The sequence below is a fragment of the Lipotes vexillifer genome, unplaced genomic scaffold (genome assembly GCF_000442215.2).
Source record: "Lipotes vexillifer unplaced genomic scaffold, Lipotes_vexillifer_v1.1 scaffold1038, whole genome shotgun sequence".
Lineage (NCBI taxonomy): Eukaryota > Metazoa > Chordata > Mammalia > Artiodactyla > Lipotidae > Lipotes > Lipotes vexillifer.
Genome location: NW_006780148.1, coordinates 1,817,110 through 1,826,372, shown reverse-complemented (window position 1 = coordinate 1,826,372; position 9,263 = coordinate 1,817,110). Strand labels below are relative to the sequence as shown.

Sequence of the window (9,263 nt, the reverse complement as noted above, 5' to 3'; positions counted from 1 at the left end):
TAGGTACAGTCTTGGCTTCACCTGCAGATATTTTATGTGACTCCTTACATTATATGGACATCAATATTTGTTCCCTGCTACCTATGAGGCCATTAAAACGTAATCTCTGGATCACCAGAAATCCACAGGTGCCCAGAAAGCAGTCATGGCCTTTTCTCCCAGGATTTATGCTTTTGTTTCATGTTTGAGTGCTGGGGATTTCCTTACTCTGTTGCCAGCTCAACCATGTAATGAATAGTTTTTCCAAACACTTTATATAGTATCTGGGATTATTCTGTAGTGTAAGGCTTTGCAGAATATCAAGTTTGTAAAACTGCCAGAAATGGAAATCTAATTTATTCTTTTTAAATTTTGCCTAAATTAGAACAGTTCCTTTTTTAGATGACTAAGTTATTTTTTATTAGAAATTCCTTATAATAAAAATATGTTTCTGTAAAACAGAAAATTACAAAAACTTCATAGAAAGAGAATATTGCTGAAAATTTTACCACTTCCCCAAAATATTCATGTATTAGGTTAAACCATTCAAAATAGTCCTTCTATAGGTCAAAATTAACTTTACATGGTTCAAATAAATATTTCCTTCCAGTGTTTTTTTTCAATAACTGTGTTATATAGTTAAAGTAATAATTTATATATAATCTTATATATTTTTCCCTTTGTAGAAACATTTCCCCATTAAACTTCTCACAATAGCTTGCTTATACAATGCTTATATACATGATATTTAGCCTAATTGTTTTAATCATTTCCCTATTTTCAGACATTTAAATTGTTTTCACATTTTTATATAGCTAATACTATCATGAACATCTTTATGCATAGAGCAATTTTCTGAATTTTGTGTTTTCCCTTAGAATGGAGAAATGGAAATGAAATTGCTGATTTAGAAGCTTAAAGTTTTTAAGAATCTTATTACCTATCAGCAAATTACACTCCCACTTGCAGATATAAAATATCAGAATAGAATATTTGGAGTCTCTCTCAGTTTCTTAATTTGGTATTTCAACACCTCATTAGAAAAGTCATGTGATGCTTTAGCTCTAACCTACATCTCACTTATTGCGATGTGTTCTCATTTTCATATTATCTGTTCTTGGTTTAAATATCTCCCAGATACTCACCACATTTTGTGTAATTACTGAAAGAATCTCATCCAACTTCCGTTAGGAATTTTTTCAAAAGTACTATAAAAGTCAAATTACTTAAATCTACCTAAATTAACTCTTCAAAGAGGTATGCCAGTTCTCATCAAAGGCCTAAAATTTAGTCCCAAGCAAGTGTCGAGATTTCATTTCATTTCCATTTGTGGAAACACCATTTTGTTCCTCTCTCCAAAATTCTCTATGTAACAAAAAAGGCAATAACTCAAACATTTTTTTCTCACTAGACTGTTTCAATAACAATAATAAGAGCTACTTTTTATAGGGTGCCTAATTTATGCCAGGAATCATGTTAGGCACTTTACATGATGTCTAATTCCCATAATAAACTTGCAAAGTATCATCATGCCCTCTTGCTATCTGAGGAAAACTGAGTCTCAGAGAGGTTAAAGAGCCATGGAAAATAAAGGGTGGGATCAGAGTTGAAGTGGATTTGGCCAAAGTCAAGCCTTCCTCTACAGAAATATAAACAAGCACACAATAGTCAAAGTTATGGCTCAATAAAGCAGGAGAGGGGGTCTCTTTTGTGCAGCACACCAGATGTCTTGGGGCAACAAAAGGAGCCACGGACATAATGGTTCATCCTTTATGTCATAGATAGAATTTAAAGACCACTATAAAGAAACCTAGCTAACCAACCTTGTGAAATAGCTGCTGAGAAACAAACAAAAAAGTTCAGAAAATGAATGTATAGTCTGAAGATGGTTTTCCCTGTGGCTTAATCAGCTAATAACACCCAAGAACAGCACAGCTAAGCTAGATTTTTCATTCAATGCCATATTCAAGCAATGTTGTTTCACAGCTTTAATAGCCCTGTCAACATTCATCAGGGAATCAGTGCAGCCCTCCAGCATCCTGCCATAAAAACACAGTGGATTTTTTAAATTAGAGTTGTGCAACTTCAGCACACCCCAACTCTATGTTGAATTATGTGTCTCACTCTCACCTTAAGCTCACCAAGATTCAGATGAACCCAAGGGAAGCAGAGAGGGGTCAACATGGGCCCAGATGAACAAATGTATTTTCATAGGTTTCACAGTAAACTTTTAACTCTTGATGCCATGGCTTTTTTTTTTTTTTTTTTACATCTTTATTGGAGTATAATTGCTTTACAATGCTGTGTTAGTTTCTGCTTTATAACAAAGTGAATCAGTTATACATATACATATGTCCCCATATCTCTTCCCTCTTGCATCTCCCTCCCTCCCACCCTCCCTATCCCACCCCTCTAGGTGGTCACAAAGCACCGAGCTGATCTCCATGTGCTATGCGGCTGCTTCCCACTAGCTATCTATTTTACGTTTGGTAGTGTATATATGTCCATGCCACTCTCTCACTTTGCCACAGCTTCCCCTTCCCCTTCTCCATATCCTCAAATCCATTCTCTAGTAGGTCTGTGTCTTTATTCCTGTCTTACCCCTAGGTTCTTCATGACATTTTTTTTCTTAAATTAAAGGATCTTGCTGTGATTTATGTCATAGAGTGTTCTGCCTATGTTTTCCTCTAAGAGTTTGATAGTTTCTGGCCTTACATTTAGGTCTTTAATCTCAACATTTTGGTACATGACCCTTTTTGAATTATGGTTTTCTCAGGGTATATGCTCAGTAGTGGGATTGCTGGGTTATATGGTAGTTCTTTTTGTAGTTTTTTAAGGACCCTCCATACTGTTCTCCATAGTGGCTGTACCAATTCACATTCCCACCAGCAGTGCACACATCTCTGGGCTTTCTATCCTGTTCCATTGATCTATCTTTCTGTTTTTGTGCCAGTACCATACTGTCTTGATTACTGTAGCTTTGTAGTATAGTCTGAAGTCAGGCAGCCTGATTCCTCCAGCTCCGTTTTTTGTTCTCAAGATTGCTTTGGCTATTCGGGGTCTTTTGTGTTTCCATACAAATTGTGAAATTTTTTGTTCTAGTTCTGTGAAAAATGCCAGTGGTAGTTTGATAGGGATTGCATTGAATCTGTAGATTGCTTTGGGTAGTAGAGTCATTTTCACAATGTTGATTCTTCCAATCCAAGAACATGGTATATCTCTCCATCTATTTGTATCATCTTTAATTTCTTTCATCAGTGTCTTATAATTTTCTGCATACAGGCCTTTTGTCTCCTTAGGTAGGTTTATTCCTAGATATTTTATTCTTTTTGTTGCAATGGTAAATGGGAGTGTTTTCTTGATTTCACTTTCAGATTTTTCATCATTAGTGTATAGGAATGCCAGAGATTTCTGTGCATTAATTTTGTATCCTGCTACTTTACCAAATTCATTGATTAGCTCTAGTAGTTTTCTGGCAGCATCTTTAGGATTCTCTATGTCCAAAATATGGCAGAGGGAGGAACACTCCCAAACTCATTCTACGAGGCCACCATCACCCTGATACCAAAACCAGACAAGGATGTCACAAAGAAAGATGCCATGGCTTTTTAAAAAATGAATAAATTATGGTAGGAAAATCTAACTCTCACCAACACGACAGTTGTTAGGTCATCTATATGCTGGACAAAAGTTCTATGAAACATAGAAAAGTAGATGTAAACTCAAGATTCTTGTGGCATCAAGGTTGCTATATGCGTGTATATACATGCATATAGCACCTGCACTGAGAATGTTATTCAGGCAGGAAATTGGGAGCCTAATTTAATTTGTCAGTTTTATTATTTTTTTTAAATGATAATATTTACCAAATGTCTTGCATCCATGTTTTTCTTAAAAATATAATGAGTTTTCTATGATCATCATCCCCGGTTTTTGAATGGATCTGTGTACTCACTGAAAATCTATAGCTGGAGATATTAGGAAAGAGGAGGGTATTCAACAGTAAAGTATAGACACTTACTGCTTTTCCTAAAAATCTGATTGCAGAATCCTAGATACTTTGCTATTAAAAGCACAATACATTGGGCTTCCCTGGTGGTGCAGTGGTTAAGAATCCTCCTGCCAGTGCAGGGGGCACGGGTTTGAGCCCTGGTCCGGGAAGATCCCACATGCCACGGAGCAACTAAGCCCGTGTGCCACAGCTACTGAGCCTGTGCTCTAGAGCCCATAAGCCACAACTACTGAGCCTGCGAGCCACACTACTAAAGCCCATGTGCCTAGAGTCCTGTGCTTTGCAACAAGAGAAGCCACCCCAATGAGAAGCCTGTGCACCACAATGAAGAGTAGCCCCTGCTTACCAAGACTAGAGAAAGCCCGTGCACAGCAACAAAGACCCAACGCAGCCAAAAATAAATTTGTAAAAAAAAAAAAACAAAAACATAAAACCACAATACATTATGGTGATGGTCACTTCTGGGTTTGAAGCTTCCATTGTCCATGAATTAAATGGAAAAATTTGTTCTTTTTATTTTTGAAATTCACTACTCAGGAGCTGTATTCAAAAATAAATAGCTCTAGGCAACTATAGGAAGAAAACTTCCAGTTTAACTGATATGAAACCCATTTGCTAGATATGGGGGTAAATTAAGTTTTTAAACTATACAATGTAAAATTAAATAGCTCTTACAATGGCAAGAAATAGAAAAATGCATACTCTGAATCTCCACCTATTAGCGATCTTTTTGCCACAGCTCTCATTTTCTCTAAGATTAAATAATATGTTAAACATGATTTGGTCTTTTCTTTAAAGTGTATATTTACTATAAATCAGTTATCTTGAATTTGATCTGAAATTTAATTTTTCTTCAAATAAACATATACAGCATCGAGTAGTATAGATATAAAAAAAAAAAAAACTTTCCTCACTTACTCTACTCAGAATATGCCAATCATGAAATCAAAATTCTGTTTCATTTTTTAAAATAAACCAAAACCTTTTATAAAATGTTGCTTTCCAAAAATTCATGTACAAATTTTGACCTCACTTTTGTAATTTTCCTTGGCAAAATTTCTGGAATAAATTAATCAAATGCAACCCTCCACAGGAAAACACTTCCAAAAAATAACTTCCTCCACTGAAATGGAGTCTACAGAATGACAAGTGACTTCTCCACTTAACAATGTAAAATTTAATGCTTATTTGCCAAAATATTCATTTTTATTGATAAAAGGAGACTTTGATTGGCAATGCATTAGATATGTGAAATAATTTATTTCCTGTTATATACCAAATATTCAGGTACAAATATATCTGAATATCTAGAATAGATGCGTTGGAAAGAGAAGAGCAAATCTGGGGTCATATTTTTATTCAGGGTAGTAATCTAAGAATATTCCTACCTTTTGATAAATTAGGTTTGAGGCCAAAGTGGAATAAAACAGGTAAGGAAGTTAAACTTGTTAAATTTTTTGTAATTGTTGTAATGGGAAGTAACATCTCATAAACTTGTCTAGGAAGAAAATTCTGACCTCCTGTCATAAAGTCAATATGTGCAGAGAAATGTCATGAGTGTCAAATTAAGGGTTGATCTGTCTTCCCTGGAAGAAATACCAGGCCACCTTTGGTCAAGGACTAATTTCATAAATGAGCCTAGCAGGTAGTTACCCAACCTGTATGTTCTGAAAACCCTAGCAATGCTGCCTTTCTCAAAACATCTTTCCAGTGTCTGTTACTGGTACCTGAAATTCCACCATTAGAAGATTATTATCCTCCTTTCATGTTTTGTCCCATGCAAAAATGTAAATACTACAGAGAATAATAATATATGAAGCTTATCAGCCATTTCTGTCTTCATGGTGATGAGTTATTAATTGAAGAGATAAATAAAGTTTGAAATAATCATCTGTAATGGGAAAGGAAATGCTAGTAAAGGGAGAAGGCCCTGGAAGATTCTGGAAGGCACTGGGAATTACGAGAGGTCACAGGGAGAGAAGGGAAGGCAATTTTTAAAAACTTTTTATTTTATATTGGAGTATAGTTGATTAACAATGTTGTGCTGGTTTCAGGTGTACAGCAAAGTGATTCAGCTATACATATACATGAATCTATTCTTTTTCAACTTCTTTTCCCATTTAGGTTATTATATAATATTGACCAGATTTCCCCATACTATACAGTAGGTCCTTGTTGGTTATCAATTTTAAATATAGGGAAGGCAATTAAGCCAATGGAAGTTTCACAGTGTCTATTTAAATGGAGTTATAATCCTCCTGGGGCATAGCTGCATGGGGTGAAATGTTGCTGGTTGGGTCAAACTCTGCTTCTAAGAGCTAGGAAGATAACACAAGTAAGGTCTTTTGAAACAGAAAATAAAGTATAAAATAGCTAAGAAAACAAACCGTTTTTTGATTTGAAAATATGACCCTCAAAGAGTCAGGATCTACAGACATCTGTAACTGCATTTCTTTTCCTGTGTCTACAACATCATTAGAAGGCAAGAAACCCAACAGCAACTCTTTCAGAGGAGGGTCCAAGGGAACATAACATAAGTATTTCTCTAAGTGTGTTCCGTGGAATACTTAAGTGGATGGATGCTAGAGTGATGAGTGGGAGGGAGTTCTTTAGATAAGTAAGTTTGAGAAAAGCTTTACACCATAGGTCTCTCTTAAAGGGTTAAAACATGTGTATGGCAGAGACTATTGCATGTTCATGAAAATCCATCTCCTTGTTCTCCAGATCACATTTCCCAGCATTCATCTGCAGTTAGGTGTGGCCATGTGCTGGGTTCCAGACAATGGGATATGCTTTCTGGGTAGATGTCATGTGCACTACTCTCTGGATTGGCCCATAAAACCTCCCATGCACCATCTTCCTTGCTCTTTGCTCCTTCCAAATGTCTGGAATGGAATAATTCTGGGGTGATCTGAGGACCTCTTCATTGAGGATGATGAAATTGATGGATGGTGAGTGGCTTTATGAATTACCTTTTGGAGGCAGCCACCTAATCAAGAGCTCTACTGTTGGACCATGTCATGAGCCAGAAATATATCTTATAATGTTAAGCCACTGAGATATCAGTATTTTTTCCTATTACAGCACTTTAGGTATTTATCCTAACTAATAAAATGCTTTGCATCTTAAACGTTTGAAAGGCATTGCAGTTAAAAAATCATATTTACTTTTATTAAAGCCAATATTTTCAACTGATTTAATCACAGTACCTTTATGGTTTTGTTTTGCTTTTACTTTAACAACTATTAGCTAGTAGAATTATTCGGTTTTTATTGGGGAAAAACTATGTCTTTCTTTAGGGAAGACTCACTAAGCCTTTCTTCACTCCCTCTAGCCTTCTAGAAGTTTATTCTAGCTAGAAGAGAAGTTTATTCTAGGTAGAAGAGGAGACGACTAAGAAACAAACTATGGCCAGCGTTATGGGCATGTACAGCACCAGGGATTTTAATTATAAACTCACCCACAGAGCCATGTTAGATATTCCAACACAGAATTAACTAGGTGAGTGCAGAGAACAGAGGCATATGGTCTCTGAGGAAGCAGCTCAGAGACAGCCTCTCCCACAACTGGGAGCTGGGCCTGGCCCAGGGGAGCTTTGCCTTCATCCACGAGGACTTTGATGTCAAAGAGACCTTCAATTTCTCCAAGAGGGAAGTGACTGACCCCTTTTGACCCTGTTCTCATCAAGGTGAACATTTTCCACCTGGACAAGTACAAACAACTCAAGTCAAGGTGCCCATGATGTACTGGGCAGGCAAGTTTGCCTCCACAGTCGATAAGAATTTTCGTTGCCACATCCTCAAACTGCCTTATTAAGGAAATGCCACCATGCTGGTGGTCCTCATGGAGACGATGGGTGACCATCTTGCCCTTGAAGACTACCTGACCACAGACCTGGTGGACACAGAGCTCAAAAATACGAAAACCAGAAAAAAGGAAGTTTTCTTTCCAAAGTTCAGATTAGATCAGAAGTATGAGGTGCATCTACAGGGACTCAGGAATATGTAAAACACAGCATGGAAAGGCCATCAGCACGATCCAGGTCGTGGGGAATAATTTGCAAGAGAAAAATATTCCATTTCTTTGACAAATTAGTTATAAGGGAAAAAAGGAAGTGGGAGTGGTCTATATATTGAAAAAGCCTTAAGAAATATATCTGCCATTTGCAATGTGTCGTCTTTATCTAGATCATGATTCAAACAAACTATAGTGAAATATGACATTTGTGAGAGAATAATTTAACAGTGGATACTATTAAGTATTCTTAATAATACCTGACAATTGTATTGAATTTATGATCATAAAAAGTCTTTAGGGACTTCCCTGGTGGCGCAGTGGTTAAGATTCCGTGCTCCCAATGCAGGTTCCTGGGTTCGATCCCTGGTCAGGGAACTAGATCCCGCCTGCAGCAACTAAGAGTTTGCATACCACAACTAAGGAGCCAGCGAGCTGCAACTAAGGAGCCCGCCTGCCACAACTAAGAGCCAGTGCAAGCAAATAAATAAATAAATAAATTTATATATATATATATATAAATTTTAAAAAAGGGTCTTTATCTTCTAAAAAAAGGATGAGGTACATGAACTGCTGAAGAGGATGGGAATCAGCAGAATCTTCTCACCCTGGGCTGACCTGAGTGAACTCTCAGTTACTGTGAGAAATATTAAAATAACCAAGGTTTTACAAAGAGCAATGATTGAGGTTAGTAAGGAACTGAAGCAGTGGTGGAACACCTGTCAGAAATCACTGCTTATTCCATGCCTCCCATCATCAAAGTGGACCGACCATTTCATTTCATGATCTGTGAAGAAACCTCTAGAATGCTGCTATTTCTGGGCAGCGTGGTGAATCCAACTCTCCTGTGACCTATGACATGCATGAGTATTTAGAACTATAGCAAATGTTGAATCTGAGGTGTTTGAACCTACACAGGACAGTGGCACGGGGTATCGAAAAGAGACAGTGTCCCCCCTTGTCCTCAAATGCCAGTTTGAGTCGTTCTGAGATAAATCTGAGTATTAAATTCTAACTTATTTTAAGGAGAAAAAAATAAAGTAAAAGAGGGGAAAAAGCGAGAATCATATATAGAATCTAAGGATTAGTGAGAAGAGACAAGTGTGGTGACAAGGTTCTAATTTTTTTTAATTTTGCCTTACTTTCCTCTTTTCATATAAGGAATCATTATACAGGAATAGTACTTACTAATAATGGCCTTGTTCAGTTACTTTAATAAAAATACCTATTGCGATCTTGTATCTATTAGGACTCTATC

General features: G+C 36.7%; 1 pseudogene; it reads left to right on the top strand.

Annotated features, from left to right (window-relative positions):
- The first annotated feature begins 7,610 nt into the window (after nucleotides 1-7,610).
- Nucleotides 7,611-8,856, top strand: LOC103091197 (protein Z-dependent protease inhibitor pseudogene; annotated as a pseudogene).
- The last annotated feature ends 407 nt before the right edge of the window (nucleotides 8,857-9,263 follow it).